The sequence below is a fragment of the Crocuta crocuta genome, unplaced genomic scaffold (genome assembly GCF_008692635.1).
Source record: "Crocuta crocuta isolate KB4526 unplaced genomic scaffold, BGI_CrCroc_1.0 scaffold72, whole genome shotgun sequence".
Classification (NCBI taxonomy): Eukaryota; Metazoa; Chordata; class Mammalia; order Carnivora; family Hyaenidae; genus Crocuta; species Crocuta crocuta.
Genome location: NW_027529427.1, coordinates 47,980 through 71,135, shown reverse-complemented (window position 1 = coordinate 71,135; position 23,156 = coordinate 47,980). Strand labels below are relative to the sequence as shown.

Sequence of the window (23,156 nt, the reverse complement as noted above, 5' to 3'; positions counted from 1 at the left end):
GAGGACCCCCCTCAGATGTAATCTGAATCGACCTTCTGCAAGGCATATCACAGNAAGCAGCCCTCAATAAATATAAAAGAATCGAGATCATACCATGCACACTCTCTGATCATAATGCTTTGAAACTTGAAATCAATCACAGGAAGAAGCCTGGAAAACCCTCAAAAACATGGAGGTTAAAGACCACCCTAAAAAGAATGAATGGGCCAATCAGGCAATTGGGGTGAAATTAAAAAAATATATGGAAACAAACGAAAATGAAAACACAACCATTCAAAATCTATTGCATGTGGCAAAGGCAGTCTTAAGAGGAAAGTACATGGCTCTCCAGGCCTATTTCAAGAAACTAGGAAAAGCGCAAATCCAAAACCTAACAGCTCACNGAAGGACAAATATCATATGTTTGCACGTATAGGAGGATTAGGAGGAACTTGACGGAGGAACAAGGGGGAGAAGAAGGGCGGAAATGGTGGGGGAAAGGGAGAGAAGCAAACCATGAGAGACTCTTGAATGCTGACAAAAACTGAGGACTGATGGATGTGGGGGGAGGGGGGATGGGCATGGAGGAGGACACTTGTGGGGATGAGCACTGAGTGTTATGTGGAAACTAATTTGACAATAAACTATTAAAAAAAAAAAAAGAAATACAGGCAATTATCAGGGAATACTATGAAAAATTATATGCTACAAATAGGACAACTTAGAAGAAATGGACAAAATCCTAAACACACAGGCACTACCAAAATTCACAAGGGAAGAGATAGGAAATCTGAACAGACCCATAACTAGTGAGGAAATCGAATCAGTGATCAGAATCTCCCAAAAAATAAGAGTCCAGGACCAGATGGGTTCCCTGGGGAATTCTACCAGACGTTTAAAACAGAACTAGTATCAATTCTTCTCAAGCTATTCCAAAAAATAGAAAGCGAAGGAAAACTCCCAGACTCATTTTATGAAGCCAGCATCACTCTGATTCCCAAGCCAGACAGAGATCCAGCTAAAAAAGGGAACAATAGGCCAATATCCTTGATGAATACGGAAGCAAAAATCCTCAACAAGATACTTACCAATTGAATTCAACAGCACATAAAAAGAATCATTCACCAAGATCAAGTGGGATTCATTCTTGGGTTACAGGGCTGGTTCACCATTCGCAAATCAATCAATGTGATACATCACATCAACAAAAGAAAAGATAAAAACCATATGATCCTGTCGATAGATGCAGAAAAAACATTTGACAAAATACAGCATCCCTTCTTAATAAAGACCCTCGAGAAAGTCGGGATAGAAGGAACCTACTTAAACATCATCAAAGCCATCTATGAGAAGCCTTCAGCTAACATCATCCTCAATGGGGAAAACCTGAGAGCTTTCCCCCTGAGATCAGGAACACGACAGGGATGTCCACTCTCACCACTGTTGTTTAACATAGTGCTGGGAGTCCTAGCATCAGCCATCAGACAACAAAAGGAAATCAAAGGTTTCAGAATTGGCAAAGAGAAAGTCAAACTTTCACTTTTGCAGACGACATGATGCTCTACATCAAAAACCCGACAGACCAATCTTAAATTGGGCTTAGGTTTTGAGAATGTATTTCTTTTGTTTACTCCTTCAATCATCACTTTACTCCAAGAATTTTCACCTCAAGTTCACACCTTCCTCTCCCAGCAAACAGCTCTGCTCATGGGTTATCTGCTGAGTATTTCTATTTATCCCTACTCAGTTGACTAAAAATGGAAGATGAGGAACAACGCCAGTGTTAAGGGTAATACCAGGTCTCTGCTTTTATACAATTAGTGGACGGTGGTTACGTTTAGAGTACTGAGGAGAGCCTTAACTTGAGGGAAACATTATAAATTAAAGACATATTCAGAGGCAAACCTTAAGAGACTCTTAAAAGAGAACAAACTGGGAGTTAACGGGGGGGATGTCGGTGGGGGGTGGTCTAAATGGGTGATAGGTATAAAGGAGGACACTCGTTGTGGTGAGGACTGGGTGTTGTACGTAAGTGATGAATTGCTAAATTCTACTCCTGAAACCAAAAGTACACTGTGTGTTAACTAGGTAGAATTTAAATAAAAGTTTAAGGGAAAAAGAAGATACAAGTAAGTTGTTGAAATGTAGTCCATGGTTGGATATCACTGTTGAATATGTAAATTTAGAAGTCCTTAAAGTAGATGTTGATCCCTAATGTATAAAGGACATTCCCTAAAACAGAGTCAATGGTACTGTAATAACATAGCATGATGAAAGATGGAGGCTACATTTGTGTTGAGCATAGCACAATATATAGAGTTGTCAAATTACTATGTTGTACACCTGAAACTATTGTAACATTGTGTGTCAACTATACTTCAATAAAAATGTTTTAATTAAGAAAAAAAAAGGACATTCCCTAAGAAAGAGTAGGAAGAGATAACACAAAAGACCTAAAATAATAGGAAGACTAACAAATATGGCAGGGACAGAAATCTAAAAGAGCAGAGAAATCAGGGGAATATGATGTCACAGAATTCTTGGAAGACAGTATTTAAAGAAGGACTAGAAAAGAAATGCAAAATTCGGCCTGAGACGACATGTGAGATGTTACCTGAAGCAGGTTCACTGGGTATGGAAATGCAGATTGGCGTGACTTGAGAGCCACTTTTGGGCCCTTTTGCAGAATGGTAGATAAAACTACATGTGACTAGGCTGGGAGACTGAGAGGACATATTTTCCTTAATTTAAAGAAGGCGCCTAAAACAAGGAAAGGATACCCTACCTTAGGCTTATATCTGAAAAGATGAAACATAGAAATGGAAATAAGCTGATCTTGATAATACAAAGTATCGGATTGCCGGGGGTGCCGTAACAAGGTACCACAAATTGAAGGATTTACAATAACAGAATTTTATTGTCTCACAGTTGGGGAGACTAAAAGTCCAAGATCAAGGTGTCTACTGGGTCATGCTCTCTCATATTGCTCTAAAGAAGAATCCGCTCTTGCCACTTCTGGCTTCTCACAATAGCTGGTAAGCCTTGGCATTTCTTGAGTTATAAACATATCACTTCAGTCATGTGGCTGCTTTTTCTCCATGCGTCTTCACATAATCTTCCCTTTGTGAGTGTCTGTCACTGAATCCAAATTTTCCCTTCTTATAAGGACTCCAGTCTTATAGAGATCTGGGCCCATCCTAATGATTTCATTTTATCTATTACATTTTTCAAGACTGTATAAATGAGGTCACATTCTGAGGTGCTGAAGGTTAGGACTTCAACTTGGGGACGTAATTAAAGTCATAACAGAGAGGAGGTAAAATTTTATTAAAACTATACATGACTAAAGTTTATAAATATGACTACTACCATATGGAATAGAATTCATTGTTTTTCATATTAAATATGTATAAATAACTATTAAATAACTGAACAAGATTATTAGGATCTACAACTAAAAACAACCTATGTGATTACTGACTGATAAATATTTGATCTTGTAAAGGTCCGACAGATTCTAGGACGTTTTGGTGGGGGGGGGGTTGGGCATAGCTTCTGTTCAAACAACCTGATTAAAATGTATTACAGAATTCACGAGCCCATGAGAGGTATTGCAATCTATCTATAAATATTCAGAATAGGGGAAAGAGGAGATGCATAATCATGCCTTCGCTTTTTGTCCAGTGAGTGTGCAAGGAAGTTTTTCATAGTGTCCACACATCACTTCTTCACAGTCAGGTCCAAGAAGCATCTCTGCCTTCTTTATTGCTAAGTGCATCTCTCCTGGCTACATTCATTCCTCATGAGAAAAAGGTAGCAATGCTGTTATTATTCACACTATCATGGCTCTTAAATATTTGTTTTTAAATGAATGTTTTTAAACAAAAGCACTTAAAACATGCATCTCCTTGAATTCGCATGTGATTCATTCGGATTACATTATCACATCACATTCTTCATAAATATTCTTTTCCAGTGATTCTCAGGTTGGTGCTATGGTACATTGGTGATTACAAATGTAAATCAAATCTAAAATATGCATAAAATGTGAACAGTAATTTTTTAGTTATGTTCAATTTATCGTTCATAATTTGATACCATACAGGTAAAAAAACACATCTTCCAATCATGTCTTCATTGATTTATTGGAACCTTACTCCTTGCCTATCTAGAGTAAATTTTAGGGGGGCACCTGGGTCGTTCAGTCGGTTAAGCGAATGACTTCAGCTCAGGTCATGAACTCATGGTTCATGGGTTTGAACCCCGCATTGGGCTCTGTGCTGACAGCTCAGAGCCTGGAGCCTGTTTCAGATTCTGTGTCTCCCTCTCTCTCTGACCCTCCCTTGCTCACGCTGTCTCTCTCTCTCAGAAATAAATAAAAAAACATTTTAAAAAATTAGAGTAAATTTTAGGACAATCACATTCATGAATTTATATGTAGGAATATTAAAAAATAAATATCAGAATAAATCAATTTAGAATAAATATGATATAACATTATGACCAATTTAAATTTTATCTAGCAATACAATGTAGTTATTTAACATTAGAAAACTTATGCATCACTAACCACATTGAAAGATTAAGGAAGAAAAATAAAATAGATACAGGAAACAAAAAACAGATAAGAAAATTCAAAGTACCTTTCTATAAAAAATTTTTTTTTTAGGGAACAAGAAGAGAAAACATTAGCCTTCGCTTAAAAAAGTGTATAAAAAATGAGATAAAACACTGGTAATGTTGATATGTTAGAAAGATTTTCTTTAAAATGTGAAACAAATACAAAATGTTCACTGTCAATATTATCCTGATGGTCCTACACATTTTAATAAAATAAGAATTAAGTAACAGTTATAAGAAAAAATAAAACTGCTGTCATTAGGGTTATGTTTTACAATATTTAAAAGAATCCACAAATTATTAGCAATGAAGAGTTTTCAGAATGTATGTTTAACAGAATAACCAAAACAGTTACATTTCCATATATAAAACAACTATTTTAAAAATTAATAAAATAACATAATTGCAATAACATAAACAGCAGATACATTCAATAGGGGCACATATAATAAATAACATACATGAATCATTAAAAAATTACAAATCACACAGGAAGACCAACACCAATACAAAACATATAAATGAATAAAGAATAACATCGTAAACACAATGCTCCTCAAAGTGGCCTATAGATCCTGTGAAATTATAAGATTCTTCTAAAATACTGCAGAAAACCAAAGATCCAGGCCATCTGAAAAGTAGAAAAATAAGTTGGAGGAAGTTATCTGAGCAACCATCAAGACGGATTGGCGGGTTATAACATGAAAGCAGTGGCGTTGAAAATTAACTTATACAGAGGGAGAGAAAAACAATTACAAAAAAAATCACCCATTGTACCTGTATTGTAACACCACTATCGAAACATGAATTTACTGCATTGTCTTCCTGCAAATCCATTTTCTGTCTGTGTAGCATCTGGCTGTTGCTGCACCAACATTATCGAGGTAAGCACATCTTTCATTTCCTCTCACAGAAAACCTATGGTAAAGGGGTTAAACACCATGTATTAAAAACTCCTATGATTTGGGGGCACTTGGATGGCTCGGTCTATTGAGTGACCACCTCTTGATTTTGGCTCAGGTCATGATCCAGGGTCGTCGGATCCCTGCATCCAGCTCTGTGCTGAGCATAGAACATGGTGAAGATTCTCTAAGGGCGCCTGGGTGGCTCAGTTGGTTAACTGTCTGACTGCAGTTCAGGTCATGATCTCACGGCTTGTGGGTCAGGCTCTGTGCTGACACTCAGAGCAGGAATCTGCTTCAGATACTGTGCCCCCCCCGCCCCTACCCCGCTTGCACTCTCTCTCTTCTTCAAAAATAAATAAACTTAAAAAAAAAAAGTTTCTCTCTCCCTCTCTTCCCGTCTGTCCCTTTCCCCCATTTGCACTCTTTCTGTCTAAAATAAAAATAAAAATAGTTTTTTTAAATCCTGTGATTTCTCCCTTGTCCAATGACCCCCTTTTAAAAAATATATCTGTCCAGAGTCCTAAAAAAATGTGCTGTGGATCAGTCCTCTCTTGTTAAGGGGAAGATATCTGTACCAAATTAGACTTTAAGAGTCTCTCTTCCAAGAGTTTATACTTATTAAACTGAGATTAAGATAGTTCTGTGATCGGGGCTNTCTCTGACCCTCCCCTGTTCACGCTGTCTCTCTCTCTCTCTCTCCTAGAAATAAATTAAAAAATATTAAAAAAAAAAAGATAGTTCTGTGAAGGGGCACTTGGGTGGCTCAGTCCATTGAGCATCCGACTTCAGCTCAGGTCATGATCTCACTGCTGGTGGGTTTGAGCCCCTTGTTGGGCTCTGTGCTAACAGCTTGGAGCCTGGAGCCTGCTTTGGATTCTGTCTCTATCTCTCTCCACCTCCCCTGCTCACTCTCTATCTCTGTCTCTCAAATGTAAAAAAAAAAAATTAAAAACATTTTTTAAAAGATAGTTCTGAGTAATTAGTGGAACTATCAGTGTAAACAAACCAATAATCCTTAACCCAGGGTGATTTTACCTTCTGTTCCCTAGCCTCCCCAAATACGCACACGCACGCAAGTGACACTTGGCAACATCTGGAGACACTTTGCTTTGTCACAAGAGGAGGGTTGGGGGGGATGGGGATTGCCTAATAGGAAGAAGCCAGAGATACTGTTAATATCCTCAAATGCACAAGACAGTACCCCCTCCCCACAACAAAGAATTATTCAGTCCAAAATGTCAATGTGTTGCTGTTGACAAATTCTAATATAAACTAAGTGACTAAGTAGGTGGCAGTGGCCATTTGGGTTGTTATGCTAAGGTCATGTGTGCGGTAAACTTAGATTTTTAGATCCAACTTTCTACATTGCAGAATGGAAGACATGAAGCCCATATATTCACGTTAAAATGAACAGTAAGTTTAACTTGAACTGAAAGAGATCTCAGCCAACAGGTAGCAGGAAGTTTGAAGAATAGATCCAATCTGGAGAAGATAGGTTAGAATCAGGCAAAAGATGCTGGGATTTTTCTTGGTCTGTGTTTATGAATCTCAAAGTTCATATTTTCCCTCTTAGACCCTGATTTCCAACCTCCCTGGTTGACTCTTTGAACTGATCTCAGTACATGATATAATTATCCCTGTCTCATTTTTCCAACACATACCCACATTGTGAGCTTTAGAGAAATCTAGCTAATGCTAAGGTTCTACAAAAGGCTGTGCTATCTAAAGTTAAATAATTCCCCAAGGAAATAAACTCACGATATTTCAGCTGTGGTTTCATTTACCCATTGTGGTATTTGATTTTCCATCATCTCCAGCCCAATCCAGTGATCAGAAGTGCATTTGTATTGCCCAAGAAAATCCTTTAGAGAGAAAATAAATTTATATGTTTTTTTAGTTTTTAGTACAAGCTATTGTGTTCCTCTTGCTTTGCAGTTTATGGGGAGCAAGACAACAGGTGACACCAAAGGAGCTATGGGATTTTGAAAATGTGTTTAACCCTCTGATCCTTAGATTTCTTAACTGTAAACAAAGATGTGAGGTAAATTTCTTTGCGATACTTTTTCAATTCCAAATTGATAAATATTCAATATGGAAATTTATTCCTCCAGGATTTCAAATTTTTAAACTTGTGGAAAGCCAGAGTTTGCAAGTGATGTCTTACACAGCCTTTCTTTCTTTTTTTTAAATTATTTATTTCAATCAAGTTAGTTAACTTACAGTGTAGTATTGTTTTCTTTTTTTTTTAGGCGTTCATATTTTTATTAAAATGACAGTTTACAAATTCATGGACTCTTTGAACAAGTCTACTATATATTTACTAGGACACATATAAAACAGCAGACACACACAATAGCATCAGACCACACTATGCACACGACGATGTAATTAATAATCACTAAGCTATGGAATAGAAATATGGAAATGCTGTTTGCTGCTCTAATCACATAGAAAAAACAACCAAACATACACTGATATCCAAGGAGTTATCTAGTGTGCTCTACCTACTATTTTCCTTTCTTATTTTTTTTTTTACAAATAGTTTATTGTCAAATTGGTTTCCATATAACACCCAGTGCTCATCCACATAAATGCCCTCCTCCATGCGCATCTACCCCCTCCTCCCCANTGATTTGTATTTCCCTGATGAGGAGGGATGCTGAGCATCGTTTCATGTGTCTGTTGGCCATCTGGATGTCCTCTTTGGAGAAATGTCTGTTCATATCCTCTGCCCATTTCTTCACTGGGTTGTTTCCTTTTCGGGTGTGGAGTTTGGTGAGTTCTTTATAGATTTTGGATATTAACCCTTTATCTGATATGTCATTTGCAACTATCTTTTCCCATTCCGTTGGTTGCCGATTAGATTTGTGGGTTGTTTCCCTTCCTGTGCAGAAGCTTTTAATCTTGATGAGATCCCAATCGTTTATTTTTGCTCTTGATTCCCTTGCTTTTGGGGATGTGTCAAGTAAGAAGTTGCTGCGGTAGAGGTCAAGGAGGTTGTTTCCTGCTTTCTCCTCTAGGGTGTTGATAGTTTCCTGTCTCACGTTCAGGTCTTTTATCCATTTTGAGTTTATTTTTGTGCATGGTGTGAGAAAATGATCTAGTTTCATTCTTCTGCATGTTGCTGTCCGTTCTCCCAACACCATCTGGTAAAAAGGCTGTCTTTTATGGGCATGGAGGAGGACACTTGTGGGGATGAGCACTGGGTGTTATGTGGAAACTAATTTGACAATAAACTATTTGTAAAAAATAAAAAGGCTGTCTTTTTTCCATTGGATATTCTTTCCTGCTTTGTCAAAGATTAGTTGGCTGTATCCTTTTGGGTCCACTTCTGAGTTCTCAATTCTGTTCCATTGTTCTGTGTGTCTATTTTTGTGCCAATACCATACTGTCTTGATGATGACAGCTTTGTAGTAGAGGCTACATTCTGGGATGGTGATACCTCCCGTTTTGGTTTTATTTTTCAGTATTACTTTGGCTATTTGGGATTTTTCGTGGATCCATACAAATTTGAGGATAGTTTGCTCTAGCTTTGAGAAGTATACTGGTGCAATTTTGATTGGAACTGCATTGAATGTGTAGATTACTTTCGGTAGTAATGACTTCTTAACTATATTTATTCTTCCTATCCATGAGCATGGAATGTTTTTCCATTTCTTTGTGTCTTCTTCAATTTCCTTCATAAGTTTTCTATAGTTTTCATCATACAGATCTCTTGTATCCTTGGTTAGGTTTATTCCGAGGTATTTTATGGTTTTTTGTGCAATTGTGAATGGGATCAGTTTCTTGATTTCTCTTTCTGTTGCTTCATTGTTGGTGTATAAAAATGCAACCGATTTCTGTACGTTGATTTTGTACCCTGCAACTTGGCTGAATTCTTGGATCAGTTCTAGTAGGCTTCTGGTGGAGTCTGTCGGGTTTTCTATGTAGAGTATCATGTCATCTGCGAAGAGGGAAAGTTTGACTTCCTCTTTGTCAATTCTGATGCCTTTGATTTCCTTTTGTTGTCTGATGGCTGATTCTAGGACTTCCAGCACGATGTTAAACAACTGTGGTGAGAGTGGACATCCCTGTCGTGTTCCTGATCTCAGGGGAAAGCTCTCAGTTTTTCCCCATTGAGGATGATGTTAGCTGAAGGCTTCTCATAGATGGCTTTTATGAAGTTTAAGTAGGTTCCTTCTATCATGACTTCTCTAGAGTCTTTATTAAGAAGGGATGCGGTATTTTGTCACATGCTTTTTCTGCATGTATCGAAAGGATCATATGGTTTTTATCTTTTCTTTTATTGATGTGATGTATCACATTGATTGATTTGTGAATGGTGAATGAGCCCTGTAATACAGGGATGAATCCAACTTGATCTTGGTGGATGTTTCTTTTTATGTGTTGCTGGATTCGATATGAAAGTATCTTGTTGAGGATTTTTGCATCCGTATTCATCAAGGATATTGGCCTATAGTTCTATTTTTTTGCTGGATCTCTGCCTGGCTTGGGAATCAGAGTGATGCTGGCTTCATAAAATGAGTCCGGGAGTTTTCCTTCGATTTCTGTTTTTTGGAATAGCTTGAGAAGAATTAGGAGTAATTCTGTTTTAAATGTCTGGTGAATCCCCAGGGAAGCCATCAGGTCCAGGGCTCTTATTTGTTGGAAGATTTTTGATGACTGACTCCATTTCCTCACTAGTTATGGGTCTGGTCAGATTTTCTATATCTTCCCGTGTGAATTTTTNAGTAGGGTGTTCTTTCACCTCCATGTTTTTGGAGGCTTTCCAGACTTCTTCCTGTAATTTATGTCAAGTTTCAAAGCATTGTGATCTGACAGTGTGGCATGGTATGATCTCCATTCTTTANTATCTTTTGTAGGGTTCATGTTTGTGGTGGTGTCTCTGATATCTTTCTTCCTTGCAACCTTTCGTTCAGAGCATTCCCCTCAGGATTTCTTGTAGGGCTGGCTTAGTGGTGACAAATTCTTTCCATTTATGTTTACTTGCAAAGGTTTTTATCACTCCTTCTGTTTTGAATGACAGGCTTGCTGGATAGAGGAATCTTGGCTGCATATTTTTCCTGTTCATCACATTGAAGATCTCCTGCCATTCCTTTCTGGCCTGTCACGTTTCAGTAGAGAGGTCTGTCACCACTCTGACAGGTTTCCCTTTGTATGTTAGGGCCCTTTGCTCCCCAGCTGCTTTCAAAATTCTCTTCTTGTCCATATATTTTGCCAGTTTCACTATGATATGCCGTGTAGAAGATCGATTCAAGTTACGTCTGAGGGGAGTCCTCTGAGCCTCTTGTATTTCAACATTGACTTCCTTCCCCAGGTCGGGGACGTTCTCTGCTATCATTTGTTCTAGGACTCCCTCAGCACCTTTTCTTCTCTCTTCCTCTTCTGGGATTCCTATGACACGGATATTGTTACGTTTGACCATATCGCTGAGCTCTCTAACTCTTCTTTCCTGTTCCTGGATCAGTTTGTCTCTTTTGTTGTCAGCTTCTTGTTTTTCTATAATGGTGTCTTCTAAATCATCTATTCTCCTTTCTGCCTCTTCATTCCGTGCATTGGAGACTTCTAATTTATTATGTATCTCGTCTATCGCATTTTTAAATTCTTCATGCCTATTTATATTCTCCATTTTGTCTGTAGCAATAGTTTCTTTGATGTCCCCTAACTTGTTTTCAAGCCCAGCTATTAATTTTTCCATTATTATTCTAAAGTCTTGTTCTTTTATGCTGCTGATATCTGTTTTGAGCAGTTCATTAGCTCTCATTTCTTCTTGGAGTTTCTTTGGAGGAGAGCTCTTGCGTTTCGTCATTTAGTTAGCTTTCTGGCTCTTGTTTGTTTTAAAGATCTGTTATGCTCTCTGTATCTATGAGTGCTGCTGTATCCAAGAAGACTCTTTGACTGTCCAGGGCCTATCCTTTCAGAGAGCTTTTTTGAATGCTATCTCCTGGTCTCTCTTTTTGGGACCATGGTTATTTTATTTTCTTCCTCGTAATGATATTTGGGACTCTCCACCTTGTGTATTCTGGCTTGTTTCTTGAGGTAGTCCTGGAAAAGAAAACAGACAGACAAACACACAGGGATCAGGAACACACAAACGCCCAGACTAATTCATGTAACATGCAAACTGAGAGGGAAAATGAAAAAGTTAAGGGAAAAGATGGAGGAGGGAGGGCAAATAATAGAGACTATAAAATACATAAAAAGGTCGAAAAGTAGAAAAGAAAAGGAAAAAAAGAAGAAAAGTGATGGACAAAGAACGGGTTAAAGCATATAACCGGATTTCCCAGCTACAGTTAAATAGCCGTGTGTATGCAGTGCTGGTTGAAGAGCATAGAGAAAGAGAGAGAAGACAGGGCGGGGATGAGGCAAAATTGGATATAGAATGAACAGGCAGAAGGGATAAGAAGCTTTTTTCATAGAGGTAAAGGGTAGAATAGGGTTGGATAGGGGAGAGAAGGATGCTGGTATTATCCAGAGAGACTATATAGTCTCATTACTCCTGAGAGAAAGAGATGAAAATGTCTGTAGGTGTAGAATTTACATCTATGGAATGGACTAGTTGTGATTGTTTCAGCAAGCCGGTGACCGGAGTTAATCAGGTCAGTGTTCTGGGGGAAAAAGAAAGAAAAGAGAAACAAAAAAGGGTGAGGAAGGAAGCTCTCAAGCAGGGATGTGCGTGGGGTGATCCAATGCCTCAGGCGGGAGCTCTGCCTTGACGTTTGTGGGAAGGAGAGTGGCGGTGCCCCAGTCCCTTCTTGAACCAAGCGCTGCACCTCGCTCTTTTGGGCGTGTAAACTCCCTGTACTGGGGGCACAGCCAAAGTTGCTTGCACTCTTCAACTCAGGCCGGTCCCAATCTGCAAATCCCAGTCCGCGCGCCCCACTGAAATTGCCTTAGACACAACTTCCCAGGCAACCTCCTTGGGGCAATTCCAGGCCTCTTTCCTAGCTGTGTGGGTGGCGTCAGAATTGATGCTTCCTTCTCTGGGTTGGGCTGGCGAGCATGGACGGGGGCTTGCCTGCCGGGTGCGCGGAGCCCGCTGGAATGAGGATAACCAGGTCTCGTCCCCCAAAACAGGAACTCCCGGGCAAATCTCCCAGTTTTTAGCTCTTTGCCTTCCCTCTAGATTTCCCGCCTGCCAAGGGCGCGGACTCCCGTTGTCCACGCGCGGCTCTTCCAGGGGCCCAAGACCGCCGGGATGACAATGGCGGCAGGCGCGCCACTACTCTAGAAGTCCAGCCAGCCAGGAGCAAGCACAAAGAAGCAGTTTGTGCGCTCAGCCCCTCCGGGACCATTTGGCGCGATGGGACCTGGCGTGCAGGTATTTGGCGCGCAGGGTCTTTCTATGCCCTGAGCAGAGGTTTTTTCACCGAGCAGAGGTTTTTCTGTTTCAGACTCTCCCTTTTTCCCCTCTCACTCCCCGCAGTGGGGGATCGCCTCTGATCCTGGAGTCTCCGATCCCTGCCCGATTTTATCTTCCCCAGTTCGCACTCATGTTAGAAGGCTTTCTCAGTGAATTCTGCATCCTTTTTCTCCCAATCTCTCAGGTTTCATAAGTTTTCCAATGGCTTCAGATCTTTTCCGTGTAAGGTATGGGTACGAGTGCAAGTATGGAGCTCCTTACTTCTCCGCCATCTTGCCCCTCCCATGTGATTCACTTTAAAAGCATTGATTCAAATACGAGTCATAAATGGGATGCTGGCGAGATGTGAACGTAAAACAATTAAATTATCACCTACAGTCACCTAATGTACCCGTGGAAGGTGAAAGCTTTAACACCGTTTTTTAAAAAGTTTTAATTCCGGTTAGTTAACATACATTCATTTCAAGCATACAATACATAGTTGAATACTTCCATACATCTCCCTGTGCTCATCATGACAAGAGCAGTCCTAAATCATCACCACCTCTTTAACCCATCCCCTCCCTCCCTCCCCTCTGATAACCATCAGTTTGTTCTCTATAGTTGTCTATTGCTTGGTTTCTCTCTCTCTCTCTCTCCTTTCTTTCCCTTTGTTTGTTTTGTTTCTTAAACACGAAATCATAACCTGAGCTGAAGTCAGACGCTTCACTGACTGAGCCACCTGGCATCTGAGAAAATAAATTTTTAAGTTAAAACTACCTAAAAATTAAGAACTTCCATTCATTGGAAGACATCATACAGAAAATAAATTTAAGCTTCATAGTTAAAGAAGATTTTTACTATACTTATAATATTTACATACTAGAAGACATTTGCAATCGAAATACAAAATTGTTTTATCTACTATATTAGATAACTCTTATGAATCATGCAAAAACCAAAGAACTAACTCAACAAAAATATGGACCAAGTATCTGAATATGCCCATCACAAAATGCTGTGCTCAAGTGAGCAATAAATATGACAAGGAGCTTAATAGTATTTGTCATGAGGAAAATGTCAATTAAAGTCACAGTAAGGTATCAACACACACTCATCAGAATGGCAAAGATGGGTAAAATTGGCAACAAAGTATTGACCAGTATGGTAAAAAAACTGGCATTCTCACACACTTTGGGCTGGACTATCTACTATCTATGGAATTATTTACTCAAGCTGACCTATGCATATTCCATGGTTTAGTAATTCTCTTCATGAGTATATCTGAAACAATATCCACTAGTCGCTAAAAGACTAAAAGTATAAGGGTGTTCAAAGCAGCATCATTTGCATTAGTCAGACAGAGGCATAATCTGAATGTCCATCAAAATAGAATGATTGGAGGGCACCTGGGTGGCTCAGTCAGTTAAGCATCTGATTTCGGCTAAGGTCATGAACTCATCGTCTGTGGGTTTGAGCCCTGCGTCAGGCTCTGTGCTGACAGCTCAGAGCCTGGAGCCTGCTTCAGATTCTGTGTCTCTCTCTCTCTGCCCCTCCCCCATTCGTACTCTGTCTCTCTCAAAATTAAATTAGCATTTAAAAAAATGGAGTAATTGTTATAGAGCATGAAAAATGCTATGGCAAGTATCTGAAAGGTACAATCGGAAGCCAAAATCAGAAAGGAAAATGTTTTTATATTTTAAAATAATCAACATAATAAAAACTAATAGAAAAATCAAAGCAATTAAAAGAGGAAGTATATTTTGTGACATGTGAAAATTATACAAGATTCAAATTTCCGTGTTTAGTTTCAGTGAAACACAGCCAAGTTCCATTGTTTGTATATCGTGGGCAATGTTTTTGTACAACAAATACAGAATGGAGTACTTGCGATGCAGATTGTATGGCTAACAATGTCAACTTTTTGACTCTCATGCTCTTTGCATAAACATTTTTCCAACTGCCTCCAATAAGTCAATGAACTCTTGCTAAGTGTTATATCATGAAAGAGTCTTGCAACCATGATGTGGAACAAGGAAAGCACGATGCAAAGAATATATAAAAATTGCATGATCTTATTTCTAGAAAAATGTTTAAATGGGCTAAATTAACCTCAGTGACAGAAATCCAAATAATGATTGCCTTTGGTATGGGAATGTTTGATGGAATGTGAAATTATCAGGATGAATGATTATGTCTTCATTTCTTTCATGTCTCCCAATGCTTTACGTAGGTCATGTAACTCATAACAATCCATTCATTGATACTCATTATAGGTCATGAATAACAGGAAAAGAGAATAATCAGAAAAGATCATGGAGGAGGCAGAAAAGAAAATGATCATTCAGTAGGAAGCCCTAAAAGGGAAAAAAAAAAAAAAAAAAAAGTAAAGACATAAAATAGTAAAGAGTAATGTAATTTACTCACCCATGCAATAAGTTAGAATATTAAGAATGATGGAGATAATTAATATTATCAATAATATCAACATTCCATACGTCTTACACTTACTTGTCCATGATAACTGAAAAAAAAATTAAATTTAGAAACAGGTAAAAGAAAGACTAAATTTGCATTCATAATCATAACTAATAAATTTCTTTTGGGCAGTTTTTCTGGTATTTCACAAGATGTCACAAACATACTGTTTCTGTGTGTCATATGGAAAAAAAAAACGATCTTGCTCTTTTTGAAATTTCTCAGGTTGCTTACATTCAACCTAAATCTTACCATGAATTTTACTTGCCTAGATGAAGGGATCAAATACATAGAATTCTTCAGGGTAGAATTTCTTTAGGTATGGAACCATCTCCAGGGCCTTTAGTATCCTTCTTCATGGTGCAATATCAGCACATCCTAACACTCATTAAATATTTCTAAGAAAATCTACTTTCTAACTAACGAAAAGTTTATTTTAAAGTTTAGCTAGCATAGCATATTTGAAAGTTCATAAAGATTTTGAATTGAGCTTTTTGCTAGAAACAAGCAAAGGGAACTTGGACAAAACTTTTTTTTTTTTAATTTATTTTTAGGAGATAGAGAGAGACAGCGTGAGCAAGGGAGGGTCAGAGAGAGAGGGAGATACAGACTCCAAAACAGGCTCCAGTCTCTGCGCTGGCAGTCAGCACAGAGCCCGACGCGGGGCTCGAACCCACGAACCGTGAGATCACGACCCAAGCGAAAGTCGGACGCCCAACCGACTAAGCCACCCAGGCGCCCCAACTTTTTTTTTTTTCTGGTCTGATATTTCCTCATCTGCTAAGTCAGTAGAACAGAATAAATTCTTTATGAGGAATTGCTTTTTTTGATGAGTGCCCATGTGGGGAAAAATGGTATCTATGCTTTTTGAAATAAAACACTTGTATTATTTTATATGATTATAAAGTATCCATCCTTATTGTAAAGTTTTATTAAATTCTAAAAATTACAAGTATTATTTTAATAGAGACGGGCATACTTAGTGAGGGCATTTATCATTCCTATCTTTTTCACCTAGTGAGGAACTGGTCTTTTGTTGAATAATTGTTTTTCCTTTGTAGATGTATGAAAGAGATTAAGTTTAATGCACATATAAATTTATACTACTTAGAAATAACCAGCATTATCTTTTGGGTTAACATTCTTCTTCCATAGTTTCACACATATAATGTCTCCCACAAATACATGATTTTAAATGAGTACAATCATCAGGTACTCACTGTTTTATATTCTAATGTTTTCAGTTAACAATTTGTTCTTCTCCTGTGTGGTAGACTATTAAGAGTGGCCCCCGGTGAATCATGCCCCCCTACCCAGTCCACTGCCGTTTTGCTAATCCTCTCATCAAGAGATATACTGTGTCTTCCAACACTTGAATGTGAATTGCCTTGTGCTTTGCTTTAACCAAGACTGTGGTAGAAGAGACACTGAAACTTTAAAGCCCAGGCCTTAAGAGACCGTATAATTTCTACTGTCACAGTTCTGGAGCCCAGCATCACATAGGGACAGAAGCCACCCCTATGGAATCTATCCATATTACTAAACCACAAGCAACACAACGATGGTCTTCAATCACTGAAATTTGGAGGTGGTTGTTCACTCAGAGCAATGGCTAAGTTCATACATCAAGTAAAAGAATAATTTGACATGATAATCTTATTTATTTATTTGTCTATCTAACTATTTTATGGGATTTTTTAAATCTTTATTTTTGAGAGAGAGAGAGAGAGAAAGAGAGAGAGAGAGAGAGAGACTGCACAAGCAGGAGAGGGGCAGAGAGAGGGGGAGACAGAATCCGAAGCAGGCTCCAGACTCTGACCTGTTGGCACAGAGCCCAATGTGGGGCTCAAACTCACAAACTGGAGATCATGACCTGAGCGAAGTTGGACGCTAAACTGACTGAGCCACCCAGGTGCCCCTTTTAACAGAATAGTTCTACTGGCTGATAATTCTTTCACGTAGTTATGCTGTTTAAAAAAATTAAAGTCTTCTTCTGACGGGTATTTAAGTTGTCCCACACTTTTTAGTTTTAACCAAAACTAGCATGAGTGTAGTTTAATATCTCACATTCTTGTCTAATTAAGTTAAGACAAAAATTTCAAAAATAAACAAATTGCCCTATATCTATTAGATGTTCTTCCCAAAGTATTGCAGTAATCTACATTATCCTGAATAACATACGAAGATATTGGTACTCATAAAAATTCACAATAAAGTAATTTTTTTAAGTACTGTAAGGAGGGAGAGGGAATGCAGCAAAGAGAAATCTAGCTTTATTTCTGGGCCACCAAACTGTTATTATTTGAACTCTGTGAGAACTATCATTGGGAATCATGTCTAACTTTATGTATTTCTTTCTATTTAAAAAAAATTCTTTAATGTTTATTTATTTTTGAGATAGAGAGATACAGAGTGTGAGCAGGGGAGGGTCAGAGAGAGAGAGAGAGAGAGACAGATAGAATTCCAAATTAGGCTCCAGGCTCTGAGCTCTCAGCACAGAGCCCCACACGGGACTCAATCCCGTGAACTGTGAAATCATGACCTAAGCTGAAGTTGGCTGCTCAGCCAACTGAGCCACCCAGGTGCCCCTAACTTTGTGTATTTCTGCCACATTTCTGAAAAGTCTTGTCAGTAATTATGCATTTCTTCTGAGCATCCAGAATTTCAAAATCTATGCAATCAGCATGGACGTAGTATCTGCGATGCATCACTTTTAATCTCACATTGTGTTTATTTTTTTCTTCATTCTTTGACAAATATTTAGTAATCACTTACTATGTGCTTGTTTCCATTAATTTAACAGTAACCCCCCCCCAAAAAAAGATATACACAACCTATGCCCTCCTGGAACATAGTTGGTGGAAAAGACTCAATAAACTGATAAAAATGAATTATTTAAAAGTTACAAGTTGCATCAAGTGCAGGGAGGCAATAAACAGGGTGCTCTGAGAAAAGGGAAAATGACAGTGAGAGATAGTCAGGAGCGCCAATTTGTGGAAATGACATTAACACAGACACATAGAACATCAGCAGTGACCACTTATGTAAAATAAACCAGAGAGAACATTTTAAGCAAAGAGAACAGCAAATACAAGGAACTTGATTCAGGAAAGAATTGAAAAGAATGTGGCCAAGTACAAGTGTGATAAGGTACGAAGTAGCAGAGAATAGCGACTAGTTTAGAAGCGAAATGATGCTAAGTTTTAAAAGCCCTGAGAAAGAACTTGAGTTTCTTCAAAGTATAACAGGAAACCACTGAATTGTTTTAGGTGGATGTTTGGTATTGCCAAATTTATGTTTTTAAAGTTGTCTATGACTCGTGAGCAAAGAGACTACTTAGGGAGCTCTAACATTAATAAATCAAATTATAGTGATCTCTTAAACATCACCATAAGATGTGGTGTGCTACAGTGGAGATAGAAGAAAAAAAGGAGCTCTTTGGAGGTCTCTGGTATCCTTGGTAGAATGCTTTCAGAGTGACACAGAAGAACATTAGACGGCTGAAAGTAAGGAAGTGAAATCAGTACGTAGACTCCGAAAACTTGGGCGGTGTGTAGAGTAAGTAGAGAGGTAGGTAGTTAGAAGTGAGTGGTTGTTTGAGGATTTTTTGTAAAAAGGATATTCCACATAATGTTTCCATGAATTTGGGTTTGGTTAATATGGAAGGGATACGTTGCTAATGCAAGCAGAGGGAGGGAGTAATTAAATTCAAAAGAAGAATTCTTGGGGCACCTGGGAAGATCAGTCAGTTGAACGTCCTACGCTTGATTTCAGCTCAGGTTATGACCTCACGGTTTGTGAAATCGAGTCCCGCCTCAGGCTCTATGCTGACAGCACAGGCTGCTTGCGATTCTCTCTCTCTCTCTCTCTCTGCCTCTCCCTGGCGCGCTCTCTCTTTTTCTCTAAAAAATAAATAAATAAACATTTATAAAAAAAGAATTCTTGCAGAGGACAGAGGGGTTTTGATCTGAAGTATAAATGAAGGGGAGATTCCTGGGTATGAGAAATGACCCTATATCCAGTGTAGCAAAGTCAAAAAGAGAAGAAAAAAAACTTATATCTGTTTTTTCAACGTTTTGATTCTGGTGCCTCAGTTCAGAACTCGAGTCCACACTCTTTCTAATGGGGTTTTAATCACCTTTCAAATACCCACATTATTAATTTCTCTAAAAAGGAGTAGTTTTCTCCTTTTTCTATGTCACCAATTAAATCAATATGTCATTATGACATTCTATTTGTCTAGGAATTGGCAGAGTGGGCAAAAGAGGATCAGGTTAAAAATCTTGATAAAAATTTTATAGTCTATAAGTATTTTCTTACCTATTGTGAGCCTATTATCTCTTTATCCGTTAAATAACACTGTCTCTCTTTTTTATTTTTTTTAATGTTTATTTATTTTTGAGAGAAAGAGAGAGAGAACATGAGCAGGGAAGGATCAGAGAGAGAGGGAGACACAGAATCCGAAGCAGGCTCCAGGCTCCGAGCTGTCAGCACAGAACCTGATGCGGGGCTCGAACCCACGAACTGTGAACCTGAGTGGAGGCCGTACGCTCAATCGACTGAGCTACCCAGGTGCCCTTGCCTCTCTTTTCTTAAATTAAAGAATATATATGTGATGTGTTTTCAGACTGTCAGGCTTATAATAGTGATTAAATAAAAGAAAGCTTGTGTTATTTTTTTTCTTGTGTTATAGCTCTCTTGTCTTTCCATAGCTTACTTATTGTATGTGAAGATTATTTACAGCAATATATTTTTTAAAATATTTTTTTATTTATTTCTAGGAGAGAGAGAGAGAGAGAGAGAGAGACAGCGTGAGCAGGGGAGGATCAGAGAGAGAGGGAGACACAGACTCTGAAACAGGCTCCAGGCTCTGAGCTGGCAGTAGGCACAGAGCCCGACGCGGGGCTCGAACCCACGAACTGCGAGATCATGACCTAAGCAAAAGCCGGACGCTTAACCGACTAAGCCACCCAGGCGCCCCTATTTACAGTAATATTAAGTGAAATTCTTAAATGTAATTTTTCTACTTATTATTTTAAGTAGGTAGCCAGGCTCTTTGGAATCCTTTCCTCCACAATGTTTGTTGAAAGAAACCAAAAGCTGCTTGAAATCAATGACCCTTCATTTAAAAAAAAAAAATCTAGGCTTATTAACTGGCTGAATCTAAGAATCATGGAGGGGTTTTAAAATACCTCTGAAGCCAACACAAAGGAAGAAGGGCATGTACTTCCTGACAATGTTAGATATGCTAATTTGCATTACGAAACAGCAAGAGTCCTTTCCCTGGCTGATGGTGGGATATAACTGCTCACAAATAATCTGAGAAGAGAGATGTCTGAAGACTCTGGGTGCTTCCATGTTGCCTAAAGTTAGGAAAGTTCATATAATCCTGGAAACACCTCTCTCTCTCACACACACACTCTCTCAGTACCACCAAATGGAAAAGATTAAATGTCCTGCCTGCTCAGTGGGTGGGGATGTGGCGTGGCACTTCGTTTGAGTTAAGAAACTAATGAATTAGACATTTATCGCACTTCTGAATACACAGGTATGTACTTAAGTATGCTACATGTTTACTCTCTATGTAATCTGTCCATTTCCTGGGCCCTAAAATCTAGTTTTAGTTCCTTCTCTCTATTCCTATGCTCAATAATCAATACCTGTATGCTGCACAGGTTATCCAAAAAAACAGAAAAACCTGAAAATCTGCTTTCCCACTATGAATTTAGTATTGAGCGATGAATTTCAAAGAAATTGCTCATAATGCATTCCACAAAAAAAAATGTAAGAAACATGACATCCCAGGAAAACTCAGTAAAAACCTATGTAGTTAATAATGCAGCTAACATAGTTCTACACTCATCCCTATTGTGGTCTAAACAGCTAAGGATTCCAGTTACTTTCCCCATAGAAAATTTCACTGACTCAAATAATTCCTTTCAGTTTCTGACTCTGATCTCCGTGCTGGGTTCGTCTATGATTTTCTCCAAAGAGAGATAAGAGGAAAGACCCAGGGTGACCAGTGAATTTAAAAACCAAATAAAATATTCTTTTTCCTAGTTGACAGCTATAGAAAGAAATCATAAATTATCAACAAGCAGAAAGAATAAAAGAAAAGAAAACTTTAAAAATAAATAAAATGTTTAGAAATAAATTGTATCACACACTAAATTAACAATGGTGTTCAGAAGTTCAAAATATGTATCTCTACATGTCAAATATAATATGTATAATATTATTTAGTAAGTTACAGAATATGCATCATATATAAAATTTATTTATATATAAAATATATAAATTCACACTGTTTGAGATGTAAGGTAGAAATTAACACTGATATTATGAGTGACTAGAAAGCTTTCTGAAAACTTTTGGTTCTGATATTTTCTTGTGATCAGCTAATATTTGATTCCATTGTTCCCAGCCCTCTTTGATCTCAGAGAGAGTTATTACATTGTCAAAAAAAAGGAGTAATAAAGTATTTATGCATTCTAATATTAACTGTAGCAACAATAACTTTTGACTCTTGCATATGTTCGTAGATTGAGAAGAAATTAAATGGCAAATGTTTAAAACCCACCATAGTTTCTAAATCATCAATTGTTGTATTTAATGCATTTTAGTTTCATTATCTATCTTCTTCACTGTTACTATGACCCCTGTTGAAATAACTTTGAAAGATTTTTCTGCTAGATTTAGAGTTTAGATCTTACATATTCTGAACTTGCTATTCAGTACATCCAAAGCTACCTGGTTGTTTTCTAGTTTCTAGTTTTTTTTAAGTACATTTTCTTTCCTTTTCTTGTGTAAGGTTCCCAGAGACATCTCAAGGGCGTCCGAGTACTAGCAATTGTTTTGATAAGAGCAGGAGAAGGAGATACTCTTTCTGCTATTAAGTACCCCTAGAGTCTAATATATCTGGACTCCACTCACTGTCCATAAACAATCTTTTAAAACATTAGACAAATTGGCCAGATTTTTCCTATCGTGTCTGCATTCTGCACGCTAAATGTGGATGTGGATCAAATTGAACATTTTCTCCAGTATTGGTTTTATGAAATACTTAGTAAAAGTGAAATTAAATCTTGAACAGTTTGAAGCTGTGGTTAATCCCCCTCCACTATCAGTTCAGATACGATAAGTAAATCTCCATCTAGAAGCCCATTGCCAGTCTGAATTTTGGTGTCACAATTTTCATTCTATGGAGATGTTAACTCACAAAAGGATTTTTCTGCCTTGATGGAAAAGAAAAGACAACAAACCCATACTCTTGAAGGCTTTGGTTTAACACTACATGTCAGAATTTTCATAAATAACCCTCATTCTGAACAATTTTAAATGTCCTTACCTTGCCTCCTTTCATTAATTCCTTGGTTGATTTCAATAGACTGGGTAACGACAGGACTTTGCATCATGTTTTCCAAAATCTCTCTTCAGAGCTTTAAATTTAATGTAAAAATACTATTTATTTCTTTTAGAGCAGCTTCAACCTAGAGTTACTCTACTTTGGAAAAACAAAATGAAAGTAACAGTCCATCTATAATTGAGTCATAAGACTGTCTTCTGACCACAATTTCTTCCTGGAAACACACACAGACACACACACCCATTGCTGGAGAGAAGGAGGAAGTGGACTATACAGTAAAGAAATAACACACTCATAGAATCTGACTTTCTCAACAGGGGATCTCCATCTAAACCATCAAACAAAAAACATTCAAGAGGTTATTTTTTCAGTGTTTTTCAAGAGTAGCACTTAACTAGCGTCCTTGCAGGGCCATAGGGGATAAGAATGTTAATCAATTAAAATCAATTAAATCAATTAATCAATT

The 23,156-nt window shown here is 38.0% G+C and overlaps 1 long non-coding RNA gene across 1 annotated transcript; it reads right to left on the bottom strand.

Annotated features, from left to right (window-relative positions):
* Positions 1-4,891: 4,891 nt before the first annotated feature.
* On the bottom strand, positions 4,892-22,820 carry LOC144227341 (uncharacterized). Its single transcript, XR_013333915.1, has 4 exons — positions 22,673-22,820; positions 7,263-7,366; positions 5,377-5,517; positions 4,892-5,230 (listed from the first exon to the last, which is right to left on the bottom strand). It is a non-coding gene; the product is annotated as an uncharacterized LOC144227341 (long non-coding RNA).
* Between the last annotated feature and the right edge of the window lie 336 nt (positions 22,821-23,156).